This window comes from Oryzias latipes, chromosome 16 (assembly GCF_002234675.1).
Source record: "Oryzias latipes chromosome 16, ASM223467v1".
In the NCBI taxonomy this organism is placed as follows: Eukaryota; Metazoa; Chordata; class Actinopteri; order Beloniformes; family Adrianichthyidae; genus Oryzias; species Oryzias latipes.
In genome coordinates, this window is record NC_019874.2 from 945,820 (window position 1) to 965,823 (window position 20,004).

Sequence of the window (20,004 nt, forward strand, 5' to 3'; positions counted from 1 at the left end):
TTAATATTTTTAAATAATTCTGTAAAATCTAAACTTTAAATCAGGGGTGCTCTTTTCTTAGATCACGATCGACGGTTCAATTGCATATGACATGTGGGAGGATCGCAGGTCATCAAAGATAAATACAATAAAAAAATTAAAATTAGGTTGTGTCTGAATCCTTCCCTACTTACTACATAGTGCACTATATAGTGCGGTCACCACCTTATAGTGCTGTCTGAATCTACAATTCCAAAATCCAGTGCCTAGAAATTTCCCAGAAGTCTATGCAAAAAACCAGTGTGCATCAATGCTCACTAGCTCGGCGAATATTGACCACAATGCATTGCGTCTGATCACTTTTTGCAGAAAAAATGTATTTAAATGTATTTCTTAATAAGCTATCAACGTTTTTATTTTCAGAAGTCAGTGGATTCATAAATGATTGTTGCAAAACGCTCATATCCATTAGATTTTAATTTCGTGAAATGGGAGACATCTTATTTGCCGCTTTAAAATAAAAGATAAAGTAGCAAGACTGGAGTCAAAATTGCTTTAAAATCCAGGGCTCTACATAGTGCCGCACTTTATAGTTTTTTTAGTAGTTAGGGATAAGGGGCGGGACTTCGGACACAGCCCATATTTTAAAAAAATCTGTCAGCAAATCATCGTCACTTAGAAGTACGTCACCTGACTGACATGCAGAACGGCCAGTCAATCATCCTCTCATACATAAGTCACTGCACATGCGTGTTAAAAACACCAAACGCAAATTCTTTCTGCATATGACAGCTGCTAACAGCCCAGTCCCAGGCAGAGGACCAGGAGCATTAGAGGCCCAGGTGGCCCCTCCTCAATCAGGGACGAGACAGAGACGCCCTGTCTGAGCCAGCCTTCCTGCTCTGCAGTTCTCACTCAGGGGATCCAAGCCCACTGAGGCAGCAGTGTTGCCAAGAAGCCAGCACTTTCACCCACGGAGCAGTCGTTAGGTCAACAACCCCCCCCCCCACACACACACACACACACACACCCGCAAGGGTTACAGCAGAGCATGAAACCCAAACAGGCGCTGCTTTCTGTTTTCATAATAAAACACTTTATTCTAATTATGTATTGCTAGAAATAATATTAATACACTAGACAAAACTACATCTTTACAAATATTTGGTATACCGGTACATAGTTGTCATCAATTCTGTCACAAGACAGAGTCAGATACTTTATTTTCAATAACATTTTAGTTTAGTCTACATTAACTGGATAAACAGCATCTGAGGAGAGAATTTAATTAGAGCAGGTGTCTGTCACAAAATAATTGCATTATTAGTTCCCTAAATGTCATGTACCAAAGAAACAGAGGGCAACTACCTTATGTTTTTCCTTCCTACATGAATTGATTATCTTCCTGAAAGTGCGATGGTTGCCCTTTCAAAAAGAAAGGTAATCAGTCAGAGAAGACTGGCTTCATGATGTACAATCATCTCTTTTGGAGATGGAGGTAAACATACTGCTTATATATATATATATACATATATGACATATATATATAGATATATATATATATATATCTATATATATAACCTGGCAAGTAATATTTGGTTGTCCTCCCCAATTCTTGGTTGTCCGTTGATAGCAATATTCATGAGCAGCGAAACCTACTCAGATGTCAGTACTTACATCTTTATTTCTTCTATACATCTAATATTAACTGCCTCTTGTGAAAAAAAACTCTTTAAATATTAAAAACAAACATTTTACTAAATATTGAAGCATCTGGTTACACAAAGTATTGCCATGTAAATCAAATACTGTTACGGTCAAATGAAAATACTTTATCTTACCCTATAATATATAAGAAAATGGATTACAGTAACCAACACTGTAACTTAATGAGTATTTTTAAAATTTAGAACACTTGCATGGACTGGGACTAGTACAGCATTTCAAATATAAAGTAATATTTATATGTGATGATAATATAATACGACATCTATTTCGAATAAACACATGTGTAAATTATACCATGTTTGCATTGTGCGCTGCAGTAGCAGTAAAGACTAATATCCCTGATCTTTTACAGTAAACAAGACATGCAGGTGCAAGTAATTTCAGACAAGTTCCTCTAGGGAAATGTCATCATCATCAACGTCCAACTCAGTCTGCTGAGGCTGATGCCGCTCACGTCTTTGGGCGTACTCGGTTCGTTCGGAAGTCACGTGACATCGTTCGTGTACACTCGGTTTTATCTTGAAAAGTCGGACGTCGGTTTCCCAGAAAGATATTTAGATAGATCAGTTTTTAGTTTTTATTTATATACAATTAATCAATTACATTTTTTCCATTCCTAGGATCAAACCAGATTAATCAGTCTCAGAGAGAATCAACTCAGACAATCCAACACTATTAAATAATAGGGATGACCCCCACACTGAGCAATTCTTGTAGAGCTGTGCGAACCATGAACCTCATTCCACTTTTTTGCATTCACTCTCTGCCCTGATAAAGCAGTCAGCTGCAATTCATCTTAAAAATAATTCATCTTTCTCTTGTAAAACCACTGGTGCCATAATTCATCTTTGATGGTTGCTTGATGATAAAAGTGTCTCAGATGTCAATACTATAAAGCCAAAAGCATTATTCTTCTCATATCAGTCCTTTCTGTCCACTTTGAGGACAAAACAGGGGAAACAAATACAAGGTGACCTTGATAAAAGTGGTCCAAGCTACTCTTCTCTGCTTCTCAGAAAAAACAGATCATAAATAATCTCTTTCCTACTTAATACCTTCAGGTTTTTAAGTTGGGGGGGGGAAAAATCGTCTTTTCATGATAGGATACAGTGATTAGTGTGACACTTATTAACCAAAATGCTGTATTTTGGGTTAGTTTCTTGTCTGAAACTGCTTTCCCATCCTTTCTCTTTACTTAGCAACATTCATCTTGATTCTGCAGCTCCCTTCATCTCCACAGAAGGTTAGGCGGGGGACACAAGTGGACTGTGACAGCAAACCAAAATCTAAAGGAGCACAGAATAAATCAGTTTAATTAGCAGGAGAGTCTCAAGCGCCTGCTGGCTCAGTCTTAAGCATCTGTTTTGGGCTCCGGTTCTAAGCACACCCAATGGTTTTAGAGACGATGATGGGCAGCCACTTCATAAAAAACCTAATTAGGAAATGTAAGTTAAAAGTAAATGAATATCCACAGCTTCCTTGCAGAAATAATTAAAGAGAGTCTCAAAATAGGGACGTTCCACAAGATCCTAATGTGTTGCTGTTGATGGTTTTAAGCCGGGGAGTCAAGAAAGAGGGTTAGATAAAAAAATCATAAAAACTGTAGTGAAGGCTTCGATCAAAATTCATTCAAATTAAATTAAAATGGAGGATTTGATGCTTTTGCTACAATATAAAGTTGAATTTCAGAATAAGATGAAGAGGTAAACTAAATGTATAGAATTTATCACTGTTTAGTTAATATCCAAGTTTACAATTGAATCGGTTAGTTCAAAAAGGGCCCAAGTCCACAATTATTCTAAATAGAGATATTACATGTTTTATGGTCTTCAAGGGAAAAGCTATTGGATTATGTGCAAAAAAGTCCCAAGTCCGTTGTAATGAATTGACTATGCTTGACATCTAAAATGCATTAAGTGCAAAATTCCTGGACTTGGGCCTCTCTTGCATTGGTTTAGCTTTATCCCATAGCTGGCAGCACTAGTTATTCAATATGGCAGCACCCCTGTTTAATTCAAGAAGGGCCCAAGTCCAGAGACTTTAGTTTGCTAGTCCTCTGAAACTATAAAAGTGAGGCGCTTCATATTATAGCATTTGGAAGCTATGAACTGGTGCTAAATCTGGGTAAAGTAGGAATCATTTGGTGTAGCCTCCCTTTAAGCTATGCAATTCAAATCAAAAAAAACCTCTTGGACTTGGGCCCCTTTTGAACTAACCGATTCAATTCTGTAAAGCACCAAAACTCTGTGGTGAATTTCTGATGCTGTTCCACAGAAACGAAGACCTAGAAAAACACCACAGCTTTGTTTTTTTGGCTAAAAGGGGCATTAAAAGACTAAAAGAACTTTTAAAATGATGAAAAGATAATCTTAGTGGGACTTTAAGATAATTTATGCTATACGATACTAAGAAAATGTTTACTTTGAATGAGATACATACCTAAAACTAAAGCTTAGACTTAGCAAAACTGAGAAGTACAGGTTTATTGTGAAAAAAACAAATAAAAAAAGTAATTTAAACAACTTTAAATGACCTTTCTGAGGTTGTATAACCAGTTTATGGGAAAGAGGCAGATCATTGCGTTCATAAAACCGTCTGCAGAAGCCCTTCCTGACCCAAAGAGAACAGGTTCATCTAAAGGTCACAAGCAAAGTAGGTAAAAAACATGCTTTTCTGAGCATCACAATCAATTTTTGACACAAATATGAGCTGGAGGCACTTGTCATTTCAACTAATCATGGCCAGATGTGTGCAAACCCAGAACAACAGAGATTTGACTCCCTCTTCAAACTACCTGTAGTGTCACAATTCTTGGGGGAAAAGAAAACTTCCATCTATCAACTCTGCTAAAGCACATACCCCGCAGCTGCTTCAGCGCACAGCTGCCTGTCTATTCCACTCACATAAAGGCAGCCAATTGCTGTCTCCACAATCTGCAGCCTTTCAAGTCGACTAACGTGCGGATGCACGGATCACACAAAAGGATGGGAAGCGTTTTCCTCGCCTTTCCTTCTGTTGTTGTTTCTCCATCAAAATCTACAGCTCTTTTGCCGTTTACTAGAAGACGCGTCTGCTTCAGTGTCTTTCCTTTTCCTCGCCTTTAACATCAGAGGAGGACAAAAGAAACAGATAATTTCACCCTTTTTACAGGGTACAATCCTAACCTTCTGAAAAAGTGTTCTTATGCTTCATAAAAGCCCCTCCACCGCCTGGGGATCCGTTCCAAATGCCACGAAAATCAAAGTCATGAGATTAAAAAAAATACTTCAAAACCGAGGAAAAGGTTTTGTAATAATCATCAAAAAGCTGAACAAAACATCCTTATTCTTATCTCTGGGAAATACATCTTTTTGGTTGTAAGACAAGCATGTGAACTGCTTCTAAGAGGTTTTTCTTCAGAAAGAGTTCGGCTTTGGGGGGAGGGCTTTGTAAATCTGAGAAGCCTGGAAGCTCTGGAGAAGAAGTTGCATCATCACAAGATACTCTATCAATAAAAAAAACACAACACCTTTTTTCATTTATACTATGAAACTATTTCATGAGGGATTCACTTAAAGGACAAAAAATAATGTGAACTTTAGAAGGACAGCTTTGGAAGCTGTCCAGACATCATAAAGGCTTTTAATGAAGGGTGGGAACTGGAGGGACTTTATTTCCTATGAGAACAGGCTTCATTAATAGATGAGAACAATTAAAACGCCCATCATCATTGGTGCTTTTTGAACAATAGTCAGTGCAAGCGTCCACTAATGATGGTGACTCATTATTGTGACTAAAGCCTTATGAAGTCAGGGCACCACAATCCTTTACAACCTTTTTGATTTCTATTCCAAAACAGCCCAAAGCCTGTGTGTTTACAAAGGTAAAAGTGCGTCATCCATGAGAAGCTTCACAACTAAACACACCGTCACAAAACTCCACCAACTTTATTTTGACCCCAGCAAACTGCCACTATTTCAACTGATCCTTCTTGTTGCTTATGACCACAGTAGTCAAAACTAAATTGCAAACTCTAGAAATGTGCTGCATGCCTTTAATCTTAAAACAGCAGCAATCAGGCTGCAGCTCAGGAAGACAAATCAAACGTTGTCACTTCAGACATGCTAGCATCAAAATTAAAGAAACTTTGTCACGGGCAATTTAGAGTAACCAATGAACCTCTGCAGCATGTTTTTGGAGGGTGGGAGGAAGTGAGAGTCCCTGGAGAAACCCACACATGCATGGGGAGAACATGCAAACCACACACAGAAAGTGGGAGTTTGCATTGGTGTTCTGTTTCAGGTGGAGTGGGGGCCTTCTTGCGGTGAGGCAAGAGCGCTAACCACTGCACCACCGTGCAGCCCCCACAGAAAAAAAAGACTTTTATTATTAAATAATGTAAAGATTTAAATGTTAATTAGTGAAAAAAATGTCACATTTTGGTTTTTAAAAAAGCTAAATTAAAGTCACAAGGGGGGTTGTATGGACGCCATGTCTGCCTGCCCTCACCACCCCCTTTTGACTCGCCATCACTGGCTGAGCGGCTGCTACACGCCACTCACTCTCCCTCTCTGCCCCTGCCACCCTGGTCAGAGCTGCACATAATAAATTCATGAAAAAAAACTTTTGTTTTTCAAAATGGTGTGTTTTTCTGTGGTTTTATCTCTATAACAACCATTTTACCTGTTGGTTGCCTGATGAACAGGTCTATGTAATTTTTAGAAAAATCTGCTAAAGCAGCCGTTTAACTTCCTTGGCAACAGAGGGTTGTTTTTTTTAACCACGCCCACCCTTCGGAGATGTTCATGTCATATGTCAATCATGTATTACATTTTCCCAATATACTGGTAAAAAACCAACGAGCAACATTGAAATGTAACTTTTACAAGCTCGCCAGGCTAACGCCATTCAAAATCTACAAGCTTTAAAGTCAACTACTTTTTTCAAGTAGCTTCCAAATTATGCTCATATGACGATACATTCAAATCCCTGGAGGCATTGGAGGAATTCAAATTTGTAACTGTTAGTAAAAGTGATTGTTTTGGGTAAATTCTAGTTGAGGGCCTCTTTTAGAGGTCAAAGGTCAACAAAACTCTGGTTGTGGTTGTAGACTTGACCAGATGGTGTGAGTTTGAAATGTTCTAAAGATTGCACAAACGAGTTTTCTTTAGCATTTTGTGCCATAATGTGAAATTTGACAAACACAAATAGGGCTTCAAAGTTGCAGGTCATTCCCATGGACTCTGAACAATGTCTTTGAATATACCCGATGCCTGTGTTTTGGTTTTGTTAGCAGATTTTGAAATATTATTTTGAACCTCGTAAGAGGTTTTGCCCCCATTCAGTTTTTTGATGGCTTTGCTTCGCACACTGATGTCATAATTTCTTGCGGCGGTCGATCGCTATGCCCAAAATTCACTTTCACCAGACACTAGCTGCATCCAAAATGTGGTGAGTTTTTCAGCATGTGGTGGAGTGAAATGTTTGCTCAATAAGAAGGAAGAATTGCAAAAAACAGTGCAGTCCAGGACTGCAGGCCATAATAATCACTTTTAGAGTACAGTGATCCCTTGCTATATCACGGTTTACTTTTCACGGTTTCGCTACTTCACGGATTTGCATCGTGCATTGTGTTCTGCATTCTGATTGGCTAAAAAAGTCACTCCGCTTCTTCTCTACCTGCGCGTCAATAATGTTGCAGTTTAATAAGTACACGTACGTAAATCAGCTTTCCAAATTACGTACATGCAAATCATCTTGCAATTTCCTGTTTCTCTAAAACCCATAGAAAAAGAGCGACACCAACTGTCAATCACTATGTTCTTCTCCCGAACAAACACACAGCTGCACCGCGGGCTTCAGAAGGAGAAAACACTGCAGCTTCTCAGACTGAAGAGCATTGAAATACACCTGAGCCACTATTTGTCCGTTTGTACTTTGTATTTTTTTCATGATCATTTTAAATTTTCTCCCGTTTAATTCAATTACTCTCGGGTCGCGGTGGGCGGGGCTAATCTCCGCGATTTGAAGCCTTCTGTTCACATTGATGATTAAAATTATTATTTGACAGTACTGTACAGAAGTTATTTGTTGAAAAAAAAACGTTTTTAAAGTACTTTGATTTGTGAAACAAATGTTTGAGCCTGTAAAATGGTTTGTTCTTCTTTTCAATGTATAACAGAGTATTTAATTGTATAATAATTGTTAAAAAAAAATAGAGGTTTCTACTTCACGGATTTTGCCTATCACGGGTTCTTTCTGGAACGTAACCCCCGCGATAAACAAGGGTTTACTGTATTTCATTTGAATGTTTTCCTTTGTATGGAGTAAACGGATGTGACTCAGTAGTATTTTACCGCACTGATGGACCTCCACACTTCCAAATTTTCTCCCACAGTTGAAAGCGAGTGCCTGACGAGTTTAACAAGCTTTTGCAGCTGGCTGACAGAAAACATGGGCCCTAACGAGGGAGCTGTCAGCTGAAACAATGAAAAAGATTATTAAACCCCATCAAGAGGCTCATTCAACACTCAGACATGCAAAGCATGTGGGCTGTTTCCAGTCAGCTGTGTCCAAAACTCTGAGTACCAACAAGCAAAAAGGGAACGATTGGAAAGGTACATGTTCTAACTGTCTACGACATCAACGTATCAAAAACCTCTAAAAAAGGTGACGTGACAGCACAGGTTCCAGTCTTTTCCAGACCATTTCCTGGTTTAGAGAGTTCATCTGTTGATGACTGAAAGAGCAAAAATCTGTTACAGTAAAAACACTGGGACTTTGTCATTCCGTCCATCTTTTCCGTCTGGAGACGGAAAAGATGGACTGCAGCTCTTGAGGACCAGGGTTGGCCAGCCCTGCTCCAAAGACAGAATCAGAGAAGGAACCGTCTATTTCGACTTGTGTCTGACGTTTAAAAAGATTATAAGCAAAGATGTTTAATGCCACCTGCGACACTGTTCCAGTAGAGGGGACGCAGGAATGGATTAAAGTCTACTTATGTGAGGAGGAGGTTGGAAGCAGGCTACACCAGATATTTTTCCCAGACAGCTGCAGACAGCTATAATCCACAGTGTCAAAAAGGTCTTCGCTGTAAGCAATACTTGCTGATTATTTATACAAAGATTGCTGCAATTTTTCTCCAAAATAGATTTTGACAACTTTAAAGCTACACATCCAGCACTGCCTTGTACTGGGATTTCAGGATTGTTTTCGTGGAGAGATTTAGGAGAAAGGGGAAAAAACATCAGATTCCTCCTCCACTGCGGAACAAACAGACAACCTGCTACTCCAGATGGCTGTGAGCTCAGTTTACTGTCCCGGGGGACGTTTCTACACAACAGTACCAGACCACACCCCAACAATGTCTGAAGCATTAGAAACATATGGAAGGTTGATAAAAGTCGGAATCAGAGTGTAGTTTTGCTTTTTAACAGCTTCCACCTCCGGCTGGCCGTACTGGAGTCCCACCCAACTGACCATCCATTCCCACCTGTTTGTCTGCTGGCATCAGGGCGGCTCTCGCAGGTCCATACTCCTTTGGCCTGCTGTGAACCAGCTCCCTGCTACAGCTGCCACCTGTCCAATCGGTATGGTGTCAAAATAGAGCCTAAAGTATTGCGCATCAAAACAGTAAAACCGCGCATCAAAACCCCAAATCTGCGAATCAAAATGCATAAATTGAGAACCAAAACCCACAATTTGCAACCAAAAGCCTTTCCCCAAAGCACAATCCTATTTCTCAGCTGCCGATTTGTTTTCTCGCCATTCTGAAATCCTGTTTTTGAGTTGCAGTTTTATTTTGAAATTGTCTTTTTGAGTTGCGCTTTTATTTTTTGAGTTGCGCTTTTATTTTTTGCGGTTTTGATTCTAAAACCTGTCGACACGTAAAAACAGCGACATGTCAGTCGGGGAGGCGGGACATCCCTGATATCCAGAAGCTCATTGGCTGCCGAATAACACCGAGTCTTACGTCAACAGACCAGTTTAGAATGTGCCGGTAAGTTTTTCATGTTTTTCATATCTTTTACTATATTAAACGATCAAACTTGTACTTTATTTAACCAGAGGACGCCAGCACAGTCAGATGAGGAGCTCCACCAGTAGCTGCTAGTGAAAAAAGATGTTAGAAAGTTAGATGTTGCATGAAAAACTATCACCATAGTTCTCCTGTGTTAGCATGCTAGCTAGCTCAATGCTAGCGGGGTTTCCAGCTCTTCTCATGACTTTTATGGATTAAACAAAGTCGATTTTTTACCACAGTGCCAGGATCGGTCATGTAAACCTGGGAATAATTGCCCGTGGATTGTCACTATGGTTAATCAAATAGTTTTTTAAGAAGTACATTCATGTATATATATGGTTTTTCAATATTTCCTTAGGGATTACACAGATGGATTGAACAACAGAGCAACATATTGCTGCAAGAAAGTGACACCTTTCCTAGTTTGGGATCAAGTTAATCCCTATTTAAAATAAATAAATAAAAGAAACACAATTCAGAAACACAATTTTTATTTGAGGTACCAGAGCAAATTTCCCACAAGTTTTTCTGATTCTGAACTGTATTCCAAAATAATTTTATTCTCAACCTTAAAGATTGCAGGTTAACACAGGAAGTTACCTTTCACAATATGCAGCTACTGAGTACACACATACACATACACACACACACACATTTTAACTTTCTTAAATACATTTTTCTTTGTGTGCAGGATGCTGTGGACGATGACAGTCTAACTTAAACCAGGCAGAGCAGGAAACTGTTGGAGTCGTTGTTCCCTCTGTGGCTGTCCTCTCTCCTCTCAGACCTGTTCAACCCTTGTGGGACATCAGAAAACCATGGCCAAGACATTAACATCTATGTACTGATCTATGCATGTCATCACAGCAGGATGTAACAAAAACTAACAATGTGAACAGATCTCATCTGCCTTACAAAATACTGCCCCCCTTAAGAAAATAAATGGCTAATAATCACCACTGGTATTTTGTAAAGCTTCATTTTTTAATGTTTGACCATTGAATGTGTTTTGTACAAAAGACTGATGGTTTTGCAAATATCATCTTTGAAACACAGAGTCAAGTGCATTAGATTCTGTGAAATTCTGAACCACAATTCAGAGAAATTAAAATAACTGTTTTTAAAACTCCTTAAAAGACTTGAGGTGGAAAAGTCACTGTTTTCGTCCAGGCACTGAGAAATGGGAAGCAGACAGTGTGCCTGGGCATGTTGTCAATGCAATCATGGTCAAAATGGACAACTATGTTAAAGGCTTCTCTTTCAGTTGACAGGAGATGTCTGTGAACCAGCCGGACAGCCTTTGCATCACACTGGGACGTCTTTGGGGCCTGCATCTGGAAAGAAACAAAAACAGCAAAGTTAATTAACCAAAAAAAGAAGAGAAAAATTAAGATTAAAATTGTTTTCTTTACCTTAAAGAAGTTGTAGACATCCACGTCGTAGCTGCCTCAGTATTCCTGCCTTTTTTGTTATGGTATGCATAACAACGGCCCTTATAGAAAACAACAGACATACAGCAATAGTCAATTTTAAAACCACCACCCAATTAAATATACTAATAATTCTATTGATGTCTAATACTGGAATAATTTTAAGGGGAATAAAGCACGTTTTTGCTGGTCTGCTACAATTTACTCTGCTCTGATTCACTCATACCAGAATCATGCCAGTCTGCATAGTGCAGACGCATACATTTTGTAAATATGGCACAGCAATATTGTTGCTCTGTTCAATAATTCCCTCTGTCTATAAACCCTGAAAAATATTGAGAAACCTTATAGGTTATAACATATTTGATTAACCATAGTGACAATCCACGGGCAATTATTCCCAGGTTTACATGACCGATCCTGACACTGTGGTAAAAAATCGACTTTGTTTAATCCATAAAAGTCATGAAAAGAGCTGGAAACCCCGCTAGCATTGAGCTAGCTAGCATGCTAACACAGGAGAACTATGGTGATAGTTTTTCATGCAACATCTAACTTTCTAACATCTTTTTTCACTAGCAGCTACTGGTGGAGCTCCTCATCTGACTGTGCTGGCGTCCTCTGGTTAAATAAAGTACAAGTTTGATCGTTTAATATAGTAAAAGATATGAAAAACATGAAAAACTTACCGGCACATTCTAAACTGGTCTGTTGACGTAAGACTCGGTGTTATTCGGCAGCCAATGAGCTTCTGGATATCAGGGATGTCCCGCCTCCCCTCCCCTTGACTGACATGTCGCTGTTTTTACGTGTCGACAGGTTTTAGAATCAAAACCGCAAAAAATAAAAGCGCAACTCAAAAAATAAAAGCGCAACTCAAAAAGACAATTTCAAAATAAAACTGCAACTCAAAAACAGGATTTCAGAATGGCGAGAAAACAAATCGGCAGCTGAGAAATAGGATTGTGCTTTGGGGAAAGGCTTTTGGTTGCAAATTGTGGGTTTTGGTTCTCAATTTATGCATTTTGATTCGCAGATTTGGGGTTTTGATGCGCGGTTTTACTGTTTTGATGCGCAATACTTTAGGCTCTATTTTGACACCATACCACCTGTCCAATCGGGTGCTGTTTTGCATCCATCTTAATGCTGCGACACCCAATGAGCCAGTCCACTCTCAGATCATTTATAATTGTTGGAAAACCAGCGTGAGAGCTACTGGCATGTTGGCACCTATTCCTCTGTGTGATATGCAGGAACGCTGCTGCTTTAGAGGCCCCAAACACACAGGCAGTCGCTCAATCAAAGATGGAGGACCGAAGAAATATAAAAAACAAACAGAAATGACATCTGAAGCCGGAGAGATGTAAAAGGAGACGAAAAACTGAAGCTTTACATCCCACTTTACAAATTCTGCCCTTAGAAAATGATTATTATAAGAAGCTATAGAACTCAATGAGGATACAATCCCCTCCCTCCCTCTTCATGAGGGACAACAAAGTTTTCATTAACTGATCTAAAAACATTAACCATCTCCAGGAAATCAGCTCTTTGTTCATCCAAACAGGTCCTGATAAAACACTGAGTAGTTAGGAATATAAACGATCATAAAATACTTTTTTCGTTGTGTTTATTTGATTCTATTAAAGAGATTTTGATAAGAATGACGGTAACGCGAAATAGCTGCAGCTATAACTGTGTAAGGAAAAGTCCCGCAGCTTTTACTGTCTCCACGACTCCACCAATCATTCTTGAAGGCTTAATCACATGTCATCAGTCTGACCAATCAGAAGTGGTTAAAGTCTCCACTTCCTTGTTCCAATTTAGCTCATAACTCAGTCAGTTCCGACAAAAACACCAGCTAAAGCTCGTCTTTAGCGATGTAACTTTCCACAGAATCCGGTGTCAGACCGTGGAACAAGTGAACAAAACCATGAAGCTCAGAGACGCGAGTCTTTCTGCCGTTTTCTCGCAGTTTTCACACTACATCTCCCATGATGCATTGGTTTAAAGGGACAGCGTCTTGAAAACACAACGAACATACAGTTTGCTTTTTCTGCCACAATTATCACAAAAATGCACGTCAGATTGCCGGGGGGGGGGGGCTGTAGATCAAAACAGACTATGAGTTTCTGCTTTTTTTTTTTTTTTTTGGGATGCTGGTGTGCCGCGGGATTTTTGTCAAGGTTAAAGTGTGCCGTGGCTCAAAAAAGGTTGAAAAACACTGGTCTAGTGGACATAAATTTGGGGTGTAGTGATCGACCCCCGCGAGAAATAATGGGCGAAACCATCAAAAAATGCCAAAGCACAAAATACCAATTAGCTGGAAACTATTTCACAGAACACCAAGGCACAAGTACTCAAAACCCTGAAACAAAAGAGGTTCCGATATGACTTCACCACACAAGGAGGACAGTTGTGATGATCAGGAAACTAAAACCTTCTGGGATTTTGGCACTGGGCAAACACAAAAGCTGTCCATGAAACCAAAGCTAACGGTAATAACGCTCACCACAGCTTTAAGGTGACATTCCAGAAAAACATCAATCCAAAATGGCTCTGTCTGTGTTATCACATTAAAAACAATCTAAGTCTATCTCATCACACGTGCTGATAAGTCGTTAAGTGTTTCATGCTTTCTAGTAGGGCTGGGCGACATGGTCTAAAAATTCAATCTCCGATTTTAGTTTTTTTAATTCAATTTCCGATTTTTTCCCGAGCCCCCCCCCCACACACACTTAAGGAAAGCAATAAGTACAAACGGCAGACAACTTAAAGCAAATTTTGCTTTTATTTAATCAAACGCAAGACAAATGTAACCCCCATTTCTGAGATGAATAATAAATAAATGAACACACTCTTAGAATCAAAGTTAAGTATAACATTTTTCTTCTTCTAACTCCCTTTTTGACTTGTGTTTTTATATAATTTTGTTTTATATAATTTTCTTGTTTAACATAATTTTTGTCTTGTTTTGTTATTCTACACTTGTTTTCACTTGTCCAAAACAAAAAGGTTACTAACTTAAAGTCCAAACTGTGTTTTCAGTCACACTTTGTCGTCTAGACTAAAAGGAGACAAACATTCACCTTGAGAGCAGCAGCATTCTCTAAAGGATGAACAATACAGCTCATATCTGGGGTCTAAGGTTTGAATTCAATTATAACAAACCCCGTCTTTCCCACGGAGAATATGATGAAGCAGCAGGAGTCGTGGTCAACACCCCCCCCCCCCCCCATGGTCTACTTTCTAGACATTGTTGGTCCAGCCAGATGTGATTTCAAACTCGAAGATTTTTTTACGTTTAGAGACAGATGATCCTCCCAACAACAACAATCTCCAGGAGTACCTCATTTAAAGTCAATGAAATGCTGTTTGATAGAACCATAAAAACCTGTGACTGTGCTGTTCACTAACTGCCTTTTTTTTCAAACAGGTAATTTAGCAGCTCATGTTCCACATCATTCTGCTTCATTTTCATCCATTCAGGTATTATTACTCAAAATTAAGTGGAAGCACCAGAAAATAGAGCGGGTAAAGAATCGGCTGCGCTCACACCCATTCAATGGGTCTCAACAGGGTGCTGTCGACACCGTGTCATAGGAGAAAGGAGAGTGAGGGGCAGAAACCAGGCTTAGAGTTAGCGTGGACCATTGGGCCTCGCTTGAGCCGTGTTCCAGGGAGCACAGATGAAAGGAAGAAAACGCCACGCTCAAAACGATTATCTGTGCTTCAGTCACAGCTCTCTGAGGACTCCCCCAGAGGGAGCCTTTCACCAATCTGCATTTAGATATCAAACCAAAGCAAAAAATCTATCAATACTAGCAGTCTGATCTGAAATTTCATGAGAAACAATATGTTTATGTATTTACATAAACTAATCCATTATCATATATAATCAATTTTAAGATAAAAATCAATAGATGGGAAATGCAAATGCTGCTGGGGTCTGTCAGTAAAATCTTGCAAAAATAATCTAAGAGTGACAGAAAAAGGGAAAGAAGAAAGGGAGGGGCACTGCCATTTGGACTACAGTCAACCAGTAGGGGGCAGTGTTTAGGTTGTCTGAGTGGGAACAGAGGGATGGAAGGCTGCCAACACTCACAGTTAGAGCTAATTAAACTATTGGCCTATTGTGAAGAAGGTGAGGGTTGAAGAATGGGCTCAAACTTACCCCAGAAGCCAGACTTTAACTTCAGAGGCGCCACTCTCCCCGGGGTACATTTTCCACTGAGTCATACAGAAAGGCAGATGAGGGTCTTTCAGTAACGCCACTCTGTCTCACCGCTGATCAGCTGTCTTTTCTCTTCTCCTTGGCGAGCTAAGACTCAACCCAAGAAAAGCAATTCTAGAAATCCCTGAGCGGCTTTCATCAGCGTTAGCGCTGAAGGGCTTTCACATGTGCCGACGTCTCAAAGGAAAACACAGCGTGCTGAATTGTGCGTTCACTCCGTGGTCATGCTAAAGGTGTGCTTTTGTGTGCACGGGTTCTGAGATTACAGATCTAAAGGAAGACAGCAGTTGTGAGATCCAGAATAATTAGTCAGATTGCTGCCAGAATACTTCTGTTATTTATTTCATACCTAAGGCATGTGGCATTTCCAAAGCCAAAGCAGATTTGTTTACCCAAACATCATATTTAACCTATAAGCACCTACAGGAAAGCAGAACAGGGTCTCTTTGGCTCCCATTAGCCTCACAGAGAGGCTAAACCTGTGCAGGTGAAGACAGAAGCTGAAAAAAAAGGACCTCTAGCACGATTCAGAGGAGCCGACGGTTACAGATGACTGCTGGCCAACAAAGAACATAGAGCACATCTGCACCACACAACATCTACATTCATGTTTTCCTCTTTAGGGAAAGTGAGTGTGAAGATCTGCTTTTCACAAATTATCTATTAGACTTTGAGTTTTTAAGAAAAGCTTTAAACCTTAGTTTACATTTAATTGAACTAGCCTAACTGATTTCTTATTACCTTCAGTCTATCTGGTTTCTGTTACTTCATGTTGGTCAGAATCCTTTTTTAGCCCCTTTTGTTTTCACGATTGTGTTTTTTTGTATTATTGCCTTTTTGGGTTTCAAGTCAGTTTTTTTTTAATGGCTACTTTTGATTGGCTTGCCTTATTTTCTTTACTTACTTTGATAGACCAACCTAACCCGTTCTGTGGTCGCCTCCACAAGCCACCAATCCAGACGCTGAGTTACATGACTGGCAATATTGTAATCTTATTCAAGCTCATATCTTAAAAAGACTCTACCACACTGATGTGTTTTGTATTCAGCCAATACCTAGATATATTACAGATTTTTACATATCTGTAAAAACGGGATTTGATAGAAATGTTCACCTTTCGGCTTATCCCGTTAGGGGTTGCCACGGTGAATTGGCTGATTCGCACAAGTGTTTTGGTAGAGAGTTTTACGCCGGATGCCCTTCCTGACCCAACACTGTATTTTCACGGCACAGAGAGAACCAGATAGGCAGCAGCATGCAGGGTCTTGCCTACGGACCCACACTGGATTTGGCTCATTGCCCGCCCTGGGAAGCGAACCTGTGACCTTCTAACTGGAGGACAGACCCACACCCAGTCAATGTGATACGTCTAAGAATGTGTGTTTTAACTAAAAATAGCATGCAACATTTTGTAAATAAGAAAGACCATTAAGGACTTTTCATTTAAAAAAAAAAAAAAAGAACTGACATCAATCCTGACGTAAATTGTCACTGATGGCCTATTGGTCAAAATTTGCTGAGAAACACAATTGGAAATATTCCTTTAGCTACCAAACATGTAACATATTACTACCCATTTAAAATATGTTATCATTAAAATAATCATTTTTAAAGCAGACTGAAATATGAGCACTGTAACCATGTTTAACAGCAATGCATGGAAGAGTCTTTCTTGAAAATGTCTCTTTGATTCCCAGTTGTCTTATGATGTATCAGGCTTCATTAACTAAACCAACATGAGGGCTTAGGGAGGTTCACATACGTATCTCCACCCTGCTATATTTCCACTGCAATGTCCCCCCCAGCTGCTCAGAACACAGATAGAAACCCCAACAGGCCACGTCCACCTAATCCTCACATATTGAGCTCCAGTCGTGGGACCCGTGCGGAGGGAAGTAAAGGTTTGCAGCCACAGATGGCTCACACTCACTGAGAAAGGGAATGTGGGAGAGGCTGCATCTGCAGAGCAATTTGAGATCATGCTGAGACAAGGCTGTTTCATCATTGTTGATTTTCATCATCCGCAGCAGAAGTTTCCCTTTAACAAACAGTGACAAAACACAAGCCTAAGTGCTGCACATTTGAGATTTGACATTACAAATTTATGCCTATACCTCTGTATTTAATTCCCTGCTTAAATTCATCTGAGATGACCCAATTCTCTTTCAAATGTGGATGCCGAAAGACATCAAATGAAGCATCTATCAAATATGCAGCATCGTCAAATTAAAGACGGGTTTGCTTTTAATTTCCCAAAGCCAATCAATTCAAGTCCTTCTTGATTAAATAACTAAACTTTTTTTTTTCTTTCTTTATACTAACATTTGTGTGAGAATCTCAGCAATGCTGCATAGCAAAATACATCTTTTTGTTCCAAAGTTGAAAAGAATCAAAAAGTCTGAGCATCAAATCTCTGCTCAGACGAGGAATCAGATTCTTTAGGACATTTATGCCCCCCTAACACATTTTTACCTTGGATATATTTTGAGGGGTTTAGCTGCTTTTCAGAGACCAGAGCGATTTAGAAAAGGTCAAAAAATAATCCAATCCTTTCAAGAAGCATCTACTTCAGGGTTTTCTCCTACCCTTTGAAAATGACTGCACTTTTGTGCAACAATATCCACAAAGGTGCAAATTCGTCATTGGAAAGGTCTTGAAGGGAGGAAATGAAACGTTAAGAGAACAGAAACAGACATTTTGCAATCCTCAAGTGTCTTATATTTCATTATGCTCCTCATTATAGTGATGAAACTCTGCACCGCGCTGTAAAATTACAGGTTTTACTTTGAAAGTTTCACTGTATCTTTTTGAGTCTTAAATTGCTGACTGCATGCAATGAGCCATTTTCAGACCAATCCTCACAATGAGGCTTTTATAGCCTCATTACTCAGCCAAAGTAAAATAAGTTAAAGGTCTTAATCAGGGATCAAGCAGTTTGAGACTGCTCACTGAGAAGATTAAAGGGGAAAATACCAGGGGGACACCTGGTATTAGACCAGAGAGCCAGGCTAAAAGGTTCTTTAAGCGGCTCTGCTTCTCTAATATCCTACTTACACTATCCAATGGTTAGATGGACCATGTTGGCACGCTTCACCTTTTTTTCCTAAAGAATCCATCAAGCTTAGGCACAGAGAAGATGTTCAAAGAAGGCCAAAAACTCGGAATCATAAAATGAAATTATACAGAAATTACTATTAGATCTGTGGAACTTCAATAAAGACAAACATCTATCACAAAGTTTCATTGTTTGAATTTGTTAGCTGTCAGTTTAAATGTACAGTATGTGCCTATGTACCAATGGCTGTAAAAGAGATGGACACAGAGCGTGGTCATGTGAAATCCAACGTTACAGTATTTTAGTATAAGTTGCAGGAGCACAAAAATAGATGATAAAGAAGAGAAAACAATATATACTGTATGTCGCTCTGGAGTATAAGTCACACTTTTGGGAGAAAAGTGTGATGCTTCTGAGGTTCCCAGCGTATTTCTACATTTACACTGAATGCAATTCACTCATCAAAGTCGTGTTCGTTGCTTTTTTTTTCTATCTTCTATCTTCTATCAAGCATTTGATACTCAATGCTTGTCCAAAAATTGGTTCATACACTAGATACTCTAGTTGTGCCTGGGAGAAGCTACTGACAAGTTTTCAGCCTCATCCTAACATGGAAGCATTGACTGTATCTTATTTACAATGCATGACATTGAGAGATCAGGTTTATGTATTTTGAGGAGCTCTAAACAATCTTCGGTAAACACATCAACTTAAACAAATCATTCGGTCTTTTTTTATGGTGATCTTTTATTGTCTACTGTAGAAGCTGCATCTGAATGACGGCACCTTCAGCGGTACTTCTGTCTCTCTGTAACCCAGTTTGAGGACGCGTTGTCACGCATTAGTCCAAATTTTGAAAAACAAGAACAATAATGTCTCGCAGCAAATAAAAAAACTTTCAGGAGGCAAACAATCAGATTCTCCTCCATGTTTGTTTTGGAAGATCTTCTTCTGCAATCCTGTCAGCAGCAAATACTGATGCACAAACCAACAGTGCCCTCTCGTGGTTGTTAGTGGGAAAATAACAAACATATGAGCCAAAAATTCTTTTTTTTAAATCATATATGCTCTTAAGTATTAGGTGCACGCCTATGGTGTCAAATCCGCGCCTAATGTATCAAAACCATAAAACCACGAATCAAAACCCCAAATCCGCGAATCAAAATGCCTAAATTGAGAACCAAAACCCATAATTTGCAACCAAAAGATTTAACCCAAAGCACAATAATATTTCTCAGGTGCCGATTTGCTTTTGCACCATTCTGAAATTGTCTTTTTGAGTTGTGCTTTTAATCTGAAAATATCTTTTTGAGTTGTGCTTTTATTCTGAAATTGTCTTTTTGAGTTGCACTTTTATTCTGAAATCGTCTTTTTGAGTTGCGCTCTTATCATTAATCCTGTTTTATCTAACAGGATTAATGTCATGTTAACATTAGCTTGCAGCTCCAGAATGCAGAAGGAAGAACGACATGAAACGGCTCGAACAGGAAGTTGCTGGTGGGGCAGTCGCACGTGCTCGACCCTGCTGAATGCTACTTGTAGCTTTAATTTAAATATTTTTCTAAACTGTTTAACTTCA

General features: G+C 39.3%; 1 protein-coding gene and 2 long non-coding RNA genes across 7 annotated transcripts in view; 1 reads left to right on the forward strand and 2 right to left on the reverse strand.

Moving 5' to 3' along the window:
- The window catches only part of LOC101164139 (receptor-type tyrosine-protein phosphatase U), a 286,898-nt gene that overhangs the window by 221,547 nt on the left and 45,347 nt on the right, over positions 1-20,004 (reverse strand). The window lies entirely within an intron of this gene.
- Positions 9,642-10,668, forward strand: LOC105353753. Its single transcript, XR_002875019.1, has 2 exons — positions 9,642-9,685; positions 10,401-10,668. It is a non-coding gene; the product is annotated as an uncharacterized LOC105353753 (long non-coding RNA).
- On the reverse strand, positions 10,673-11,869 carry LOC111949006. 2 transcript variants are annotated; one of them, XR_002875018.1, is made up of 3 exons: positions 11,829-11,869; positions 11,122-11,201; positions 10,673-11,043 (listed from the first exon to the last, which is right to left on the reverse strand). It is a non-coding gene; the product is annotated as an uncharacterized LOC111949006 (long non-coding RNA). The 2 variants fall into 2 exon arrangements; XR_002875017.1 differs by lacking the exon at positions 11,829-11,869 and having other exon boundaries at positions 11,122-11,620.